The sequence below is a fragment of the Sciurus carolinensis genome, chromosome 2 (assembly GCF_902686445.1).
Source record: "Sciurus carolinensis chromosome 2, mSciCar1.2, whole genome shotgun sequence".
Classification (NCBI taxonomy): Eukaryota; Metazoa; Chordata; class Mammalia; order Rodentia; family Sciuridae; genus Sciurus; species Sciurus carolinensis.
The window spans coordinates 155,575,636-155,592,623 of NC_062214.1; the positions used below are offsets into that span (position 1 = coordinate 155,575,636).

At 38.6% G+C, this 16,988-nt stretch overlaps 1 pseudogene; it reads left to right on the forward strand.

The window, feature by feature from the left end:
* Positions 1–2,816: 2,816 nt before the first annotated feature.
* LOC124978569 (uncharacterized) lies at positions 2,817–2,980 on the forward strand (annotated as a pseudogene).
* The last annotated feature ends 14,008 nt before the right edge of the window (positions 2,981–16,988 follow it).

Below are 16,988 nucleotides of genomic sequence, written 5' to 3' on the forward strand. Positions count from 1 at the left end.
CAGTGAGACCCTGTCTCTAAATAAGATACAAAAAAAGGAGGTAGGGGATACAGCTCAGTGGTTAAGTGCCCCTGGGTTCAATCCCTGATACCAAAAAAAAAAAAAAAGATAAATGCAACAGATTCCTTTATTTGCTGATGTTAGAGACAGGCATATCTTCTGTTTAATAAAATTATTATACATGTCTCCTTAGAAATAGAAAAAACAGCTGGACAAGGTGGCACACACCTGTAATCCCAGTGACTCAGGAGGCTAAGGTCAGTCTGGGTAAATTAATGAGACCCCGTCTCAAACCAAAACCATGTTTTACTTTGAAAAAAAATTTTTTTTCAGTGCTGGGAACTGAACTCACAGTCTTGTGCATGCTAAGCAAGTGTGGTACCATTGATCTAAATCCCTAGCAATTGCTTGGAATAATCATAAAATAAGATGCTTCCTTTCATGTACTAATTGATTACCTAATGGCACAGGGTATACTGGAAAAACAGGGAAAATATTTGAGTTTTTTCCTTTTACTTCCCTAGTTTTTGATACAAGAATTGATATTTTGACTTCAAAATAATCATATTTTGAAGATTATCAACAAGTGTTTAAATATCATAATGAACTCTCATATCTGAGAGAACTTAGTCTGTTTCAATTCTTATCCTTATAGAAGTGCCAACTATCTCATCTTTGGTCATGGGTACCTGGGTACCTCTTCAAATTGTCTCCTTGTACATGACTCTTAACAATCTCTGATAGTATTTTTTTTAACAATATAGTTTATCAAAATATTCCAGGTTCAAATTGAATATTTTCTGCATTAAACCTAGAATACTGGAACCAGCCATTTCTCTGAGAAACGCTGGTTTCTTTTAGAAGGAAAGGATATTTCAAGACCACAATGCATTCACTGTTTCTAAGCCTTTTCAGTGTTTGTATGTTGCCTGTATATGCTGTGGTTTAGATATTGTCTGAGTGTGTTCCCCCAAGATTCACATGCTGGAAACTTTGTCCCCAATGTAGCAATATTGAAAGGTAGGGTATTTTTAAGATGCAGAGTGCAAGGTGATTAAGTCATGGGGGGCAGTCCTCCCTAGCAAAGGTATTAATGCTGTTTTTCTCTGAGTGGGTTAGGTCTCTCAGAAATGGATTAGCTCCCAAGATAATGTGTTGCAATAAAAGAGTGAGTCTGGTCCCTTGTGTGTGTGTGTGTGTGTGTGTGTGTGTGTGGTGCTGGAAATTGAAACCAGGTCCTCGTGCACGCCAGGCAGACACTCTACCATGAGCCATATCCCCAGGCCCTCTTGCTTTCTCTCTTGCCATGTTCTCTCTCCTGCATGAGCTCCTGCTCTGCCACACCATTTGCCACGTGTGGTGAGCAGAGACCTCACCAGGTGTGGCTACCTGATCCAGCCTCCAGAAACCAAAATAAACCTTCCTTCCTACTCAGCCTCAATTATTTTGTGATAGCAACACAAAAGGGACTGAGACAACATAATAGCTATAATACTTTATGGGATCATACTGATAATTCTATTATAAATTCAGAACTACAAGGCTTTCAGTTAACCTCTTCTCTATTACATTTGTAGCTCCTTTTTTCCACACCAGAAACCCTAATTCTCAAAATAACAACAGATGATAAAATTAGAATACTTCATAATTTTTATTCATCCTCCCCACTCGCGCCCCCCCCCCATACAACACGAACATTTTCAGAATAACAACTGCTTTGGTTTGGATAGGTGTTACCCAGAGGCGCATGTGTTAAAGGTTTATTTCCCAGTCCATGGTGCTCTTGGGAAGTGATGGAACCTTTAAGAGGTGAAGCTAGTGGGAGGTCTTCTAATCATTGGGGGTGTGCCCTTGAAGGGGATACCTGTAGTGCTCTTTCAATATGTAATATCATTTTTTTTTAAATCTCAGAAAACTTTGCTTTTCTTTCAGTCTTCCTTTTCTTCAGGGTCTCATGCATGCTGAGCACACACTCTATCATGGACCAAACCTCCAGCCCTGCAGAACATTAATCACAAATTATAGTATTTATCATCTGTTTTCTTCTGTCCCCTGGTTTTCTTTTTAAGGATTTCCTATTGTTTGTATGTTGCATATTCTTTTTTGCTTTTTTGCTTATTTTCAATATTTGCCACTCTCTCTCTCTCTCTCTTTTTTTTTTTTTTTTTTTTGGTACTGGGGATTGGACTCAGGACTTGTGCATGCTAGACAAACATTCTACTGCTAAACTACATCCTACATCTCCAGTCTTTTTTTTTTTTTTTTTTTTTTTTTTTGAGAAAGGGTCTTACTAAATTGTGGAGGCTGGCCTTGAACTTGTAATTCATCTGCCTCAGCCTCCTGAGTAGCTGGGATTATAGATGTATACGACCATGCCTGGCTTGCCACATTATCGTGCATCTTTTGTCTTTTTCTTTTTAAAATATATTATTATTATTATTTTAGTTTTAAAAATGTCTTTTTTTTTTCATTTCATTTCCTCCTTTTCTTTCATTTCATCTTCTGTTTCTTTTCAGGTATTTGTGGGGAGGGTTGTATTTGTTGCTCCTTGTCCTTGCAATTTAGTGTTGATTTATAAAATGATTTTTTCCATTCAAATTCTCCTCAGGTTATGTAACCTAATTCCTAAGTTTTTCTAAATTTGATTTGTATAGATTGTTTTAATGTTTTATACTATTTTCTTTAAATTGTTTTTTTTGGGGGGTGCTGGGGATCGAACCCAGGAGCTTGTGCTTACAAGGCAAGCTCTCTACCGACTGAGCTATATCCCCAGCCCCTCTTTAAAATTTTTACTTCATTTTGAAATAATACATTATAGCTTTGTGCAGTGGGAGTATTACATCCAATGAGGTTAAACTAAGGTATGATTATTGTTTATTGAAAATTTTCCCAATACCCCACCAGGATGATTTGCAATATAGTTCCCATTGGCAATTTTTGACAGTTTCTACAACACTAAATTAAAACAAAACAAAAGAAAAAATACATTGTATCTTTGATCTATTTCTTTTTTTCTTTTTGGTACTGGGGATTGAACCCAAGGGTGCTTTACCAGTGAATTACAGCCCTAGTTCTTTTTATTTTTTATTTTGACCCAGTGTCTCACTAAATTGCTGAGGCTGCCATTGAACTTGTTAAACTCCTGCCTCAGCCTCCCAAGTTGCTGGGTTTATAAGCATGCATTTCACTTTTTGTTGGGATATTACTCTGCTCCTCATCTCTTTCTTTCTTATAGTAAACCTGGAATTTTCTATACTTTTCTATTACTTGATTAAAATTAGTTTTAAAATTAGTTTTCCTGAACTTTTTAGAAGGAGGCTTGGTTTAAATAGGTTTTCTGAGGTCACTGACATACTTTTTTGTAATGTTAAAAATATAGCTATTTCTTTGAGATTTCCTGTCTATGAACTCATGTTTTACCTGGACCTTCTCTTTACTTTATCCATGTTGTCCCTATCCTGATCAATTTTGATCCCTCACCCAGCAGTTTTTCCTGGAAATGTGTCCTGGAAGTGATATTTGGCAGTTTAGTATTGGGACTTCATAAGGGCTAGGCTGTGTATGTCTTATTGGGTCCCCTTGGCGCTCAGTTGCTTTTGAAATGGGAAAACCCCTCGCAGTTTCAGTTGCCAATCACAGATTTGCCCCTTTGGGGCAAACACCTGATCCTCCTTGTCAAACATCCTATAGGTTCCTTCTCCTTTCTCTTGCAGCAACATCAGCTTCACATCTGTCTTGTGGTTGTTGGTAATGTATTCCCCCGTTGGTGTTTTGTGGTTTTAGAGGATGCCTTGCCATCTTGTTTTGTGGTACATGTTATCTGTGAGTTTTAATTTTGTTTTCCAATTTCTCTGTTTACATATAGGGATTTAAGAAGATCCAAATTCTGTTGCCACTTTCATCTTCCTAGAAGAACTGTAATTTAATTGAACTTGGGTGCTGTACCATGGAGCTATATCCTCAGTTCTTTTTATTTTTTATTTTGTGACAAGGTCTCACTAAGTTGCAGAGGCTGACCTTGAACTTGTAATCCTTCTGCCTCAGCCTCCCGAGTTGCAGGTGATAGGCATGCACTATCACACTGGACCAGAAGTCCTGTAACTTTTAATAAATGGAAATTTAATATCTTTTACATTATGTTTTTTAAAAATAACTCTTCTGAAATAATTTCAACCTTACAGAAAGTTTCAAGAGTATACAAAGGACTTCTTTTTATCCTTTACCCAGATTTTAAATAATTTTAAATAATTTTAAGTATCTAATCATATTTGTCTCTGCTCTTTCTCCCCTTCTTCTTCTTCTCCTCTCTCCTTCTCTTGCTCCTCCTATTATGCAACATATACAGACAGCCATTGAAGTCAATAAATTTAAATTGATGTATACTACCATCCAGTCTACAGACTCACAGACTACATTAAATTTTACTAATTGCCCCAATGATGTGCTTTATAATTTCTCTTTCCTTTTAGATCCAGAAACCAATAAAAGACTATATGTTTGTTGTGTTTAATTGTCGTGTCTCCTTCATCAATTTGGAGATTCCTCAGTTTTTCATGTCTTTTATGAAGTGGACAATTTCAAAGAGAATAATCCAATTGCTTTGTAGAATGCCACTCTGAGTTTTCTTTTTTTCTCTCTCTCTCCCTTTCTTTTCTTTCTCTCTCTCTCTTTCTTTCTTTCTTTCTTTCTTTCTTTCTTTCTTTCTTTCTTTCTTTCTTTCTTTCTTTCTTTCTTTCTTTCTTCTTTTTCTTTTGGGGGTAGCGGGGTTACTGAAGATCCAGGGGCATTTTACCACTGTGTTACATCTTCAACCCATCTTCAACCCATTTTATTTATTTATTTTTTTGAGACAGTATCTTACTAAGTTACTGAGGTTGACCTTAAACTTTTTATCCTTCTCTCTCAGCCTCCCAAGCCATTGGGATTCAGGCATGTGCTGCTGTGCTGGCCTGTTTCTTATTATCAGATTCACGTTGTTCTCTTGGAGGAGTATTGCAGAAACAATGCTATATTCTTCTCAGAGCATCACCAGGAGATAATGATGTTAATGTGTCTTATTTCAAACAGTGTGGACTTTTATCATTTGGTTAAGATAATGTCAATCAAATTTCTTCATTAAAAAATTAAGTATTTTGACCTATTAATTTAATAAGTATTCTGTAGAGAGGTACTTTGATTTTTGTGTTACTGTCTTGCTCCTTGTCACATTTTTTCCCACTAGTTTTAGCATCCATTGATTCTTGCCCAAGTCAATTATTACTGTAACAGTTGACAAATCATTCTTCCTACATTTATTAGTTGGCTTTCTATTAAAAGGGAAAGCTTTTTCTTCTCTGTCATTTGTTTATTCATTCAAACCTGTTACTTCAGGATGCGCTCATGGATTCCTATTTTATTCAAAGAGTGATAATCCATTGCTATCATTATTTTGGCATTTGAATTGTCTTATATTTATCTAATGGGAGGGAGCCCTTCAAACTGGCTCTTGTTCTTCTCACATGTGATCACCATTTTTGAGTACTTTCTTACTTTTATACCTGACAAGATGTTCTAAGAACATTTTGTACCTTCCCTGGCCCAAACCTGAAATCAACCATTTCTTCTAGGCTTTTTGTATCTTTTTGGTAGAGAATAGCAGGTATTCGGAGGCCTCCATCTGCTACTTGTGATCTTTACTACTAGGAGGTCATTGCTTCCAGACCCACTTTTCTCCCCTTCCATATTGTTAATTCCCTCCAGTTATATTGCTTAATTTATATTAATTGCATCCAAAGATATCTTCCCACAAGTTCAGGATTATATCAATGTTTATTAGCGTAGATTTAGCCAAGTCTGGTGGTATGCACCTGTAGTTCCAGCTACTCTGGAGGCTGAAGTGAAGAATTGCTTGAGCCCAGGAGTTTAAGGCCAGCCTAAGCCACATGGCAAGACCTATCTCAAAATAATAAAAGAAAAAAGAAAAATAAAGTAGATCAATTTTTTTTCTGGGAACTTTCTTTGGACAGGTGTTCCCAGTTTAACAACTTTTCCACACTGCTTAATCCCATTGCTTTATTCTCTAATTTTATTTTCAAACCTTGAAGGATGATTTTACGAAGGTTGAAACTGATGTGTTAAAAATTCAAACATGCAAGTTACCCTTTCTGGAAACTCACTCTTTGCATCCATCTTTCTTTCTTAATATCTTCTTCTTCTTCTTTTTTTTTTTTTTTACAGGAAATAACACACAAAATTTATTATATGCCTAAGGCATGATAGCATTTGATTTCCTTCTTGGATTTTTATGCTATCTCAACTCTCTACTTTTTTCTTTGTCCATTTGTTAGATTGTTTCTGTTGTGACCCTTTCACAGCTATTTTCTCCTCTAGTTCCTGGAAGGTGGGCATGTCCTAAGTTTGTTGTTGTAAACTTATTTTAAAATTTTATTTATTTAATTGACAAAAATTATATGTAGAGTGAATAATACGATGTTCTGAAATACATATGTATTGTAACATAGCTAATTTGAGCCAAAGAACATATGCATTTTCTCACATGCATCATTTTTTTGTGTGTGTGGTGAGAACACTGAAAATCTACTCTCTTGACAATTTTCAAGTATACAATACATTGTTATTAACTACAGTCACCATGTTGTACAAAAGATGTCTTGAACTTCCTCCTCCTGTCACAACACTATTTTTATCTTTTGACCAACATCTCCCCCAACCCTCCTCCAGCCCCAGCCTCTGCTATCACCCCTCTATTCTCTGCTTCTATGAGTTTGACTTTTTTTAGATTCCATATGCTAGTGAGATCATGTGATATTTGTCCTTTTTTGACGGACTTATTTCACTTATGGTCCTCCAGATCCACATATGTTATCATAAATGACAGTGCTTGATTATTGACTCCTGATTCACTGTGAAGTCTTTCTCTGAGGTGCTACTTACTCTTGTAACTTCAAATAATCCCCTTTACAATTTAGGTCTCCAATCTCCTCCTTGTGCATCAGTCTCCATTTCTACCTGTGTTAGGAGGCACTGTAGCCACATGAATACATTATACCGAACACCAAACTCATGTTTCAACGAAAACCACCTCTCTATAAGAAGTTTCTCCATTCTTGCCAAAGCACATCATTTTCAGTCTCTCAGTTTTATAACTTGGAAGTCATTCTTAACTTCTGCTTTGTCTTTTTGGTCAAATTAAGCCCATAACAAACCCATGGCTTTTTCTCTTCTAATGCCTTCAAGGACCACTGCACAGAGCTTCACAATTCACATCCGGATAACTGCATTTATTTTCTAACTTGTCCTTCTCTTTCCTCTTCCATCCCACTTAATATGTGGTTCCTGAAATCCTACCTTGCTAAGAACCTTTGGTGACTCCTTTAAAGCCCTTATACTTCAAGTCCATGGCGGTGCATACTTATAATCCCACCTGCCTAGGAGGCTGAGGCAGAAGATTGCAAAGTTGAAGGCAACTTGGTGAGACCCACTCTCAAAATAGAATTTAAACAGAACTGGAGATTTAGCTGCCTCCCAAACTGGTTTTTTAACTCAGTTCTCCAAACCCATCTCCCTTTCCTTCTTATAATCTCTCCTTCAAAGTTAAATTCAAGTGCTGTTTCCTTAAAGTAGTTTCTAAGATGGTAGGACGGGAACTTCCACTCCTCCCTTATTCTTCCTGGAGTTAGAAACATGAGGCCAGCCTAACAAAACGTACCCAGCCTTCTAGTGAACCTTCCAGCAAGTGTAGGAAACACCTACAGGATGTTTAACCTCACCTGTGAATAATCTGGTTATTATACATATCCCCCAACCTGAAGGCAGACCACCTAGGAGGTCTCTTTTCTCTCTTTCCACATTGAGTCTCCAGAGATGCAGAATCCCCCAACTCATTTGGAGGAACCCGACTGAGTCAGAAGTTTAACAGTTGGTACAAGAAGCAATGAATCCCTGGAGTCAGGAGAAAGATTAAAAAGTTAAAGACCCTACCCATAGGGAAGGAGGCTTCTCTGCTGAGGGGCTGGGGGAAGGACATGTTGAGTCTTTTCCCCAGTGAGAGAATTTGGAGGAGAGGCACTGATAGACAGAACAGAGGAGTTACTTCTCTGTCTCCAATACTAGGAGTTAAAGGCTGCTTAGCACATTATTTTAGACTGTGTGAACCTGACCCAGTTGGTAAGGTCTAGTAGTAAAACTACTTGGGGACAAGTACGGAACTATTCCCTCCTTTCTAGAATATAAACATAATGTATCAGTCAGTGCTGGTTGGAATTGGATGGTGCAATCAATGGGTTGCAGTGAAGAGCTTAAAAAAGCACAGTTTTCAGAAGTGTGGGCAGGGTCAAGGAATCCAACAACCCTATTGCCACTGTAGGCCTGAAGAGATAAGGGAACGAAGCAGTGTCCCCAGAGGCCTGGGCCCTGGCAGTAGGTGTGTCCATAGAGCAACACAGCCCCTACCAGAAGCATGGAGGGTGATGGGGAATACATTTCCATCTCTCTCCCTCTACCTGTTACTAGGAGCGGTGCTTCCTGTTGACCTTTCCCAATGGAAAGCCACAGGATAAGGGAGTACAGAGCATGAGGTCCTTGGATATCATATTATTAAGGAACAGCAGAGGCCAGAGAAAGAGCAGATGATGTGTCCAGGATGGGAGGAGAAACCCAGAATACAGAGCACATGGGGGTCATAATAGTAATCGTTCTGTACTCTGAATCCCAAAGCACTTACTCCATATACCTTCATTTCAATTTTCAATAAGAGTCTTCTGAATGCTTCCCATAAGTACTAGATGTTTTGGGATGATACACAAATTAATCAGAACTGGGTCCCTCTAGGAGCTCAAATTCAGTGAGCAACCTTTGGACGCAGAATTGGCTACTCTATATTGCATTTAGTATTTTTAAGTGGGTGCAATGGGTTGATTTTTTTCAGGTTGCCAGAACAGAGATGTGTTCAGGTCCTTTTATGTGGTGGGAGTTTTGTGTCAGGTTCCATAAAAAACTAGAATCTTAGTCCAGATACTGTGGTAAATATAGTGAGACCACAATAGTCCTGTAAGTATTGCCTCTGAACCAGATGGTGTGCCTCTCTGCTCCCTATTCTTGTCTGTCTCCCATTTTTGTAACTCAACTTTTTTGCTAGCTACTGATTCCCTTTGTATGTCTCACTTTCAGATTCCCTGAAAAAGGAGTCAATTGAGCCAGTTTATCTCTCTTGATCCCTATTAGAATTCTTGTATAAAGCATCTCAAACAATTTTGATTTTCTAGATGAATGGTATGTCCCAATTAGCCAGATCGTAAGACAAATTCGACAACCAGAGTGAACAAATATCTGTCATTCAAAGCTACCCCAAATCTTCTGAACATTCTCCTCCCATTGTCAGGGTTCCTCACAATAGAAACCCTGCCTTCTCAATATAAGACCAAAAGCTTCTTTCCCCTGCTTCTCTTCTTGCAAATGATGTAGATTCTCCTCATTATATCCAAGCCTTTGTTTAAAAATGGAGTTCCAAGGCATGAGGAAAGAGCAAGAGTGAAGGACATGCATTTTTTGCGGAACAGATTCAAGAAAAGATGGGTGGTTCTGGAGCTGGTGAAGTGAAACATAGAAACAAAAGAAGAAATAGACATCCCCATCTGCTCTGATTCTGGTACTAGACAACCTTTACTTTCCCCGAGGATCAGAACTTCATTGACAGAAAAGGTCATCAGAATAGTTGCAACACCCTTGTAATCCCAGCTACTTGGGAGGCTGAGTCAGGAGAATCACAAGTTCAGGGCCAGCCCAAGAAACTTAGCAAGCCCAAGTCTCAAAACAAGATTTTTAAAAAGGATGCAGGGGTCGGATGGGGGAGGGCAGTGCCGGGGATGTAGTTCAGCGGTAGAGCACTTGCTTAACGTATGAGACTCTGTGTTCAGTCCCTGGTACTGGAAAGAAAGGAAGGAAGGAAGGAAGGAAGCAAGGAAGGAAAGAATAGTTGCTAACATCTTACAGTCAGAGGAAATATATATATTGAACCATCATCCTGTACTCCATAATTTGTACAATTAAAATAATAATTAGCCAGGTGTGGTGGTGCGTGCCTGTTATCCCGGTGACTCAGGAGGCTGAGGAGAATGGCAAGTTTGAGAACAGCCTCAACAATTTAATGAGACTGTCTCAAAAAAAAAAAAAAATAGCCTGGGAATGTAGCTCAGTGGTAGAGCACCCCTGGGTTTAATTCCCAGTGCTGTGAAACAAACGACAAAGCAAAAAGTTAATTTAATTAAATAATAATGAATAAAAAGTGCAAATTGGATAATTGCCCTCCAAAGACTATTGTGCCTCTGCCATTAACAACAGAAGGCAACCCTGGGCTTTCCCATTGTCCTAGGAGGAGGAGGAGAGACAGGTAGGGCAAAGTCTAGTCCACAGCTAGGGCCGGCCTACATCAATTGAAGTCCCAACTGGTCCACATATTCTTTGAGCTCTCCTAGCCCAGCCTATAACAGCTGACCCTGTGACACATGAGCAAGTCCAGCCAAGATTAGCACAGCTACCCAGCCCAGTCCAGATTAGCCACACAAGCAAGGCCAACTCATTCCTATTCAAGTTAAAAATCAACCAATTTCCTGCTGATCCAGTTTCATTAACCAGAGCTACTCACTGATTGGACAAGGCCTAGGCCACCTATGGCTCAAGGAACAGGCTCCACACTGAGAAGCTGTTCAGGTGGCCCAGTACGTCTGTCTTTTTCTATCCAGCTCCCTGTACCTGCTGAGATTATCATTCTGAACAGCAGCACCTGAAGGGCCTCTGTATCATCGAACATTTCACATTACATGCAGGAATCATTGAAAATAACTTTCATTGCTAACAGTTGAACTGTACATTCTTTTATTTATAACTTTATTTTATTTATTTCTATTTTGTGGTGCTGGGGATGGAACCCAGTGCCTCACACGTGCTAGGCAAGCGTTCTACCACTGAGTCACAACCCCAGCCCCCAGACTATGATTTGTGTATGAGTGTGTGTGTGTGTGTGTGTGTGTGTGTGTATCTGTGTGTGTGGTGTTGGGGATTGAACCCTAGGGAGGTGCTCTACCACTGAGCTATAGATCTGGCCCCTAATCCTTAGTTTTACTAAAAGATAAAATTAGTGAAGTAAGCTGAAATTCTTTGGAAGACTTTCCATAACAACTCCAATACCCTGCCCCACTCATATTCAAAGGCCAGGAAAAAAACAATTATCAACATTTGAAATTATTAACATTTGAAGATCATTACTGTCTAATCCTGAATCACCACTGAATTTCATCAAAAACCAAGAAACTGAGAATAGGGAGTTTTCTGTAACCTTTGTAGTCAGGATAAAGTTTTTAGAGCTTTAGAATAAAATAATTACTCATGAAAGGAAGCACCATTGGCTAATGTTATATTAGCCTCCTGCTACCTCCATTGAGTTCTATGTGGTAGCCACTGGTTTGTTCTGGGTGGAATGTACAAACGTATATTCTGCAGAATGACCTGTAGGCTCCTGGCAACCTGAGGGGTTCAGAGTGAGGGTGGTGGACTTGTCCTGGGGAACATTGTGCCAGGGGACCTCAGATCAGGCCCAGGTCCTCATGGATTGCTGTGGGAAGGAGCAGTATTCAAAGTTATAGTTTTAATTAAAAAGCCTACTTCAACCTGGCACAGTGGCACATGCCTATAAGTAATCCCAGAGGCTTGGGAGGCTGAGGTAGGAGGATCGCAAGTTCAGACAGCCTCAGCAAAAGTGAGGCACTAAGCAACTCAGTAAGACCCTGTCTCTAAATAAAATGTAAAATAGGACTGGGGAAGGTGGCTCAGCGGTTGAGTGCCCCTGAGTTCAATCCCCAGTACCAAAAAAATAAAGATTAATGGTTATGAAGGTGAAGTGGCACATGCCTGTAATCCCAGCTATTTGGGAGGCTGAGGCAAAAGGATTGAAATTTGAGGCCAGCCTCTACAGTTTAGCAAGACCCTACCTCAAAATTTAAAAAAAAAAAATTTTTTTTTAAAAAGGACTGGGGTTGTAACTCAGTGGTAGGGTGCCCCTGGGTTCAATTCTCAGTAGGGGGGAAAAAAGATTAATCATTACTACGAATAAGTTGCAAGAGAGGAATGAATTTGCAGAGCAAATAGGATATTTTAGGGTGATGAAATTATTCTTTATAATATCACAATGGTGTATACATGTCGTTACACATTTGTCCAAACCTAGAGAATATAGAACACCAAGAGTGAGACCTAATATAAACTATGAACTGTAGTGATAATGACATCTCAATGTAGGCTCAGCAAATATACCACTGCAGTGTGGAATGTCCACAGTGAGGCTAAATTAAAAAGTTTGAGAAAAAATTGATAAAAGAGAAATCTGCACACTTAGAACAAATTGAGCCGATGATTGACAGTATAAAGAAGATTCAGTCTTGCCAGTTGTAGTGGTGCACACCTGTATTCCCAGTAACTTGAGAGGTGGAGGCAGAAAGATCATACACATGGTGAGGATGGGGTATATGGGAACTATCTACTTTCTGCTTCATTTGGTCGTGAACCTAAAATCTACCCTAAAATAAAGTTTATTAATTAAAAAAATCTGAACTTTACAGAAAAGTTGCATGCACAATATAAAAAACTTTAAAAAATCTTAAATCATTTTGAGTAAGTTGCCAGCATGATACCCCAATGTCTCCCAATGCTTTAGGGTGAGTGTGTAGGATATTTACCTATAAAATCACAATGTAATCATCAAAATTAGTATTGGTCATTGTTATTACTGGTATTGTTAAAATATTTCTGCAGAAGCATAAAGATCACAAGTTCTGGGCAAGCCTGGGAAACTTACCAAGATCCTGTCTCAAGAAAAAATTTTTAAAAGGATGGTATGGGGGAGGCTGGTGATGTAGCTCACTGGTATTTATGTAGTATGTGTGAGGTCCAGGGTTCCATCCTCAGCACTGCAAAAATGAAAAAAGTAAGACTCCATCTTTAGAAGGTGCATCAAAGTACATAAAATTTCAAGTAACAGAAACCAAAACAACCTTCAAAATACATGAAAAAATTGAAAACAACATCAGAGACACTAAAAGAGGCCCTGGATGAAAATTCTGCTTTTCAAGCAAGCCTAAAGCTATGCTTATAAGAAGGGGAAGAATGGAATGGAAGAGTGAATGAATGAGCTCATTCAACAGAAGAAAAAGGTTAGAAACTCTAAAGTGCACAAATTCTAAATGATAAAGTCAGGACAAGTCTAGGGGGGGATAAGTTCTAAAAATATGAGATGGGGTTGCTGTTCCTGGAGGAGAAAGCATACATGGTGGGATCTGGGATATACCAAAGGAGGGTGAAGAAATGGATTAATACAGCTGAGTTACCTATTTAAAGCCTCTTTGAAGAAAAAGGAAACTAAGTGTACAGTAAATTAACTGCTGAAGGTAAATTAGTTGATACATTTAATGATCCTTTTTAAAGTCTCCAGTCAGAGTGTGACTGCCAATTAGACACAAACAAACAAACAAACAAAAACCAGGAAGAGAGAAGCCAGACATTTCAAGTTCTTTCAGAATTGCCTCAAGAAAAGGAAATGAATATTCACCAAAAACAAAAAACTCAAACAATTTAGAGGTAGTTTACCCTATAATCAGAGATCAGAATCTTTCCAAAGCAGATGTAAAGATCAGTCATGAATGTGACAAGTTGACCGCCTTTAAAATCAAATCCAAAATTCTTTTTAGAAAAATTTAAAAAAACTGCTGGTTATTATCAAAACTAGTTTATCCCTGTAGAAGGATTCTCAAAAAAATAAAAGGGGCTGGAGATGTGGTTCAGTAGTTAAGCATCCCTAGGTTCAATCCCCAGTATCAAAATAATAATAATAATAATAATAATAAACTGGATGTGGTGGTGCACGCCTGTAATCCCAGCAACTCAGGAGGCTGAGGCAGGAGGATTGTGAGTTCAAAGTCAGCTTCGGCAATGGCGAGGTACTAAGCAACTCAGTGAGACCCTGACTCTAAATAAAATACAAAATAGGGCTGGGGATGTGGTTCAGTGGTTGAGTGCCCCTATGTTCAATCCCCAGTACAGTACAAAAAAAAAAAAAAAAGAAAAGAAAAGAAAAGAAAAAAGAAAAACAGAATAAGAAATAAAAAGAAAGAAAAAATAAATAAATAAAAATAAAAAGAAAGGTTCATGAGCCGGTGCAGCAGCGCCCACTTGTAATCCCAGCAGCTTGGTCGGCCTAGGCAGGAGAATCACAAGTTCAAAGCCAGCCTCAGCAACTTAGTGAGACCTGTCTCACAATAAAAAAATTTAAAAAGGGTTGGGAATGTGGCTCAGTGGTTAAGTGCCTCTGGGTTCAATTCTTGCTATTAAAGAAAAGAAAAGAAAGGTTCATGATAATCAAGCTCTGTCGACTGAGAGAAATCTTGATGATTTATGAAGAGAAAATGTATGCATTTAGGTGTCTGGAAAAGGATGCATAAACTGCTGACATTACCTATGGGGTATCTGGCAAAGGCCTAACAAGAAATCCCTGGGGAACACTAATGATGACCAGATCTCCAAGGAAGAAGAAATCCAACTCTAATGTTATAGAGATCCAGGTTCAGTGTACTGTAAGAATCATTTGCTACCTTCCTAGAGTCAGGGTCCCAGAAAAAGGGTCCTTCCCTTAGGCCAGCTCCTTCTTGATGTGTATCCTCCACAGGAATGGGAGGCCTCATCCTTGCGCTCCCCCCACTGATATACTCCAGAGAGCCACAGGTCCAGGTGGTCCTTTCCTCATCCTCCTGTCAGTCATTAGATGTTATAGAGGGGCAGAAAAACCCGAGGACATGATATGTTGCTTTCTTACCCTTTATTGTAACCTCCTTATGGAAAGCTCCTAACTGTGGTGTGCTTGAGTTAGCACACAGGAGCTGGTGAGAGCTGATTATGCACATCTTTTCCAACTCTGCTTTGAGCGTCTTCACTTTGAGTAGCTTGAAATTGGTCACAATGGGAGTATATACAATGGGAGTATATATGAAGGGGCCATGCTATACAAATCAGATCTTCTCTGCAGTCACTTTATTGTCACACTCTTGTCCTTATGGCAGTAATTCTTCCTCTTTCATCAGAGTCGCAGGTGCCTGGGTTCCTCCTTCTAGAGATACTGTTTGCATTGGTCTGGGGGCAATGTCTGTGCATTTTACTTTTCAAAAGTTCCCTAGGTGATTCCAGTATGAAACCAAGGTCAAGAACCACTGCCTTTCACTCAGGCTTTGATCTGTTTAGATGTCACCTTACCATTTATTTAAGGAAAAACCAATCTATTTTGTTAAGTTCTGAGTTCTCATCTACTGGGACCTCTCTCCCTAGAGGCAAGTAAAGAGCAGCAGGTGACAAGACTGTAGAATGCCTTGCACAGAATCCAGGCCTTTTCTCAGCTAGAAATCCCCCAAGTATACTTTGGTGTTACTAATTCCTTTTCCATCAAGTGTCTAAGATTATCATAGAATTACTTCTTTATTTGAGGTGCCACCCTGGACATAGTTGATGCCTCTTTTTTTTTCCGTAAGACTGAAAACCTTTAGGCAAAAATAAACCATTTTGACGATTACTCAGTTTTTTCTTTAGAGCTGGCCAAGGCTTTGTTAACCTTAACAATATATTTTAAATTTATTTTGTGTAAGGCATTGAGGTCAAGGATTCCAGCTTTTGGTGGGATGACTGCAGACAAGGCCTTTGCTGTATTGCCAGAAAGAGACAGGATGGAAAGGTGTGGGTTCTCCTTATGTGTTTCTTGGCTCACTGGCTCTTCCTCTATGCTTGGTTCCTCTTTGAATGGTGTTGCTTCGTAATAGGTCAGACATGTATTTCTGTGTTTTATTTGTGTATGACTCTGGGAGGCATGGAACCAACCAGAAAGGAAGTTGATAGGAGATGATTTAGAAGTGAGAAAAAAACTTTGGAGGCTGAAGGAATAGCTCAGTGGTAAAGCCTGGGGTTCAATCCCCAGCCCCCCACCCTCAAAAAAGAAAGAAAGAAAAGAACTTTGATATTCTGTCACATTGCCAGTGTGTGTTCCTCACAGCATTACAGAACCATTTGTCCCTAGAGTTCAAATTCCAGGTGGCCTGGAATTTGTTATTGTCTTTCCAGTGGAAACAGAGCAGTAATGCCAGGGTATGTCAAGATGAAAATCTTAGCCTCACTTCTTACACATAACAAAGAATTGTCTGTTTTATATGGTAAGACTTTTATATGTTTGCCTAATAGTCTATGTTTCACAAATGCTTTGGGATAAGAAGAGAAAATAAGAGTTTTTTTTTCCTTCATGTCAGTAATACCAAGAGGTAATAATAAGTTATTTTTTCCCCTCAAGAGTATTCTTCACAACCTCTCTAAACTTTGTGAATGAAAAATTTGCATTTACTTGTTATATTTAGGAAATAAATTTCAGAATACTGAAATTTCAGAATACTTTTGCAAACACCCATTCATTAACCACTTAGATATTTTAATTTTTATTTAAAATTGTTAGGTTCAATTGCTTCCTAAATACACATTAAACTGTGTTTGGGAAACAAATAAGAAAACAACCCTTGCTACAAAATTATTAAAATATAACAATCTTTTTTAAAAAAAAAGATTTAAATAATTTATCTTTGACAACATTGTGAAAATTGTAGTCCCATCCATGGGTAATGAGTTCCACTCTGGTAATATTTGGCATCTAACTGTGGAGGGAACATGTAAGTCATTTTCCCTATGAAAAAGCACCAAGTAACATGAACTTTTAGAAAGGCCACCAAGATTCTACTAATGTTCTGGTTGGGAAGACTAACTCTTTCAGGATCACACAGCTATGACCTTTGGGGAGGGTTGGACTCTTTAAATTTTGTTCCATTTATGTAAAAATCCACAAAGGTGGCATTTAATGGAAAAGGTATATTTACCTCTGAATAGTTTGATGTAGCAAATGAAATTCTTCTCATCGATCA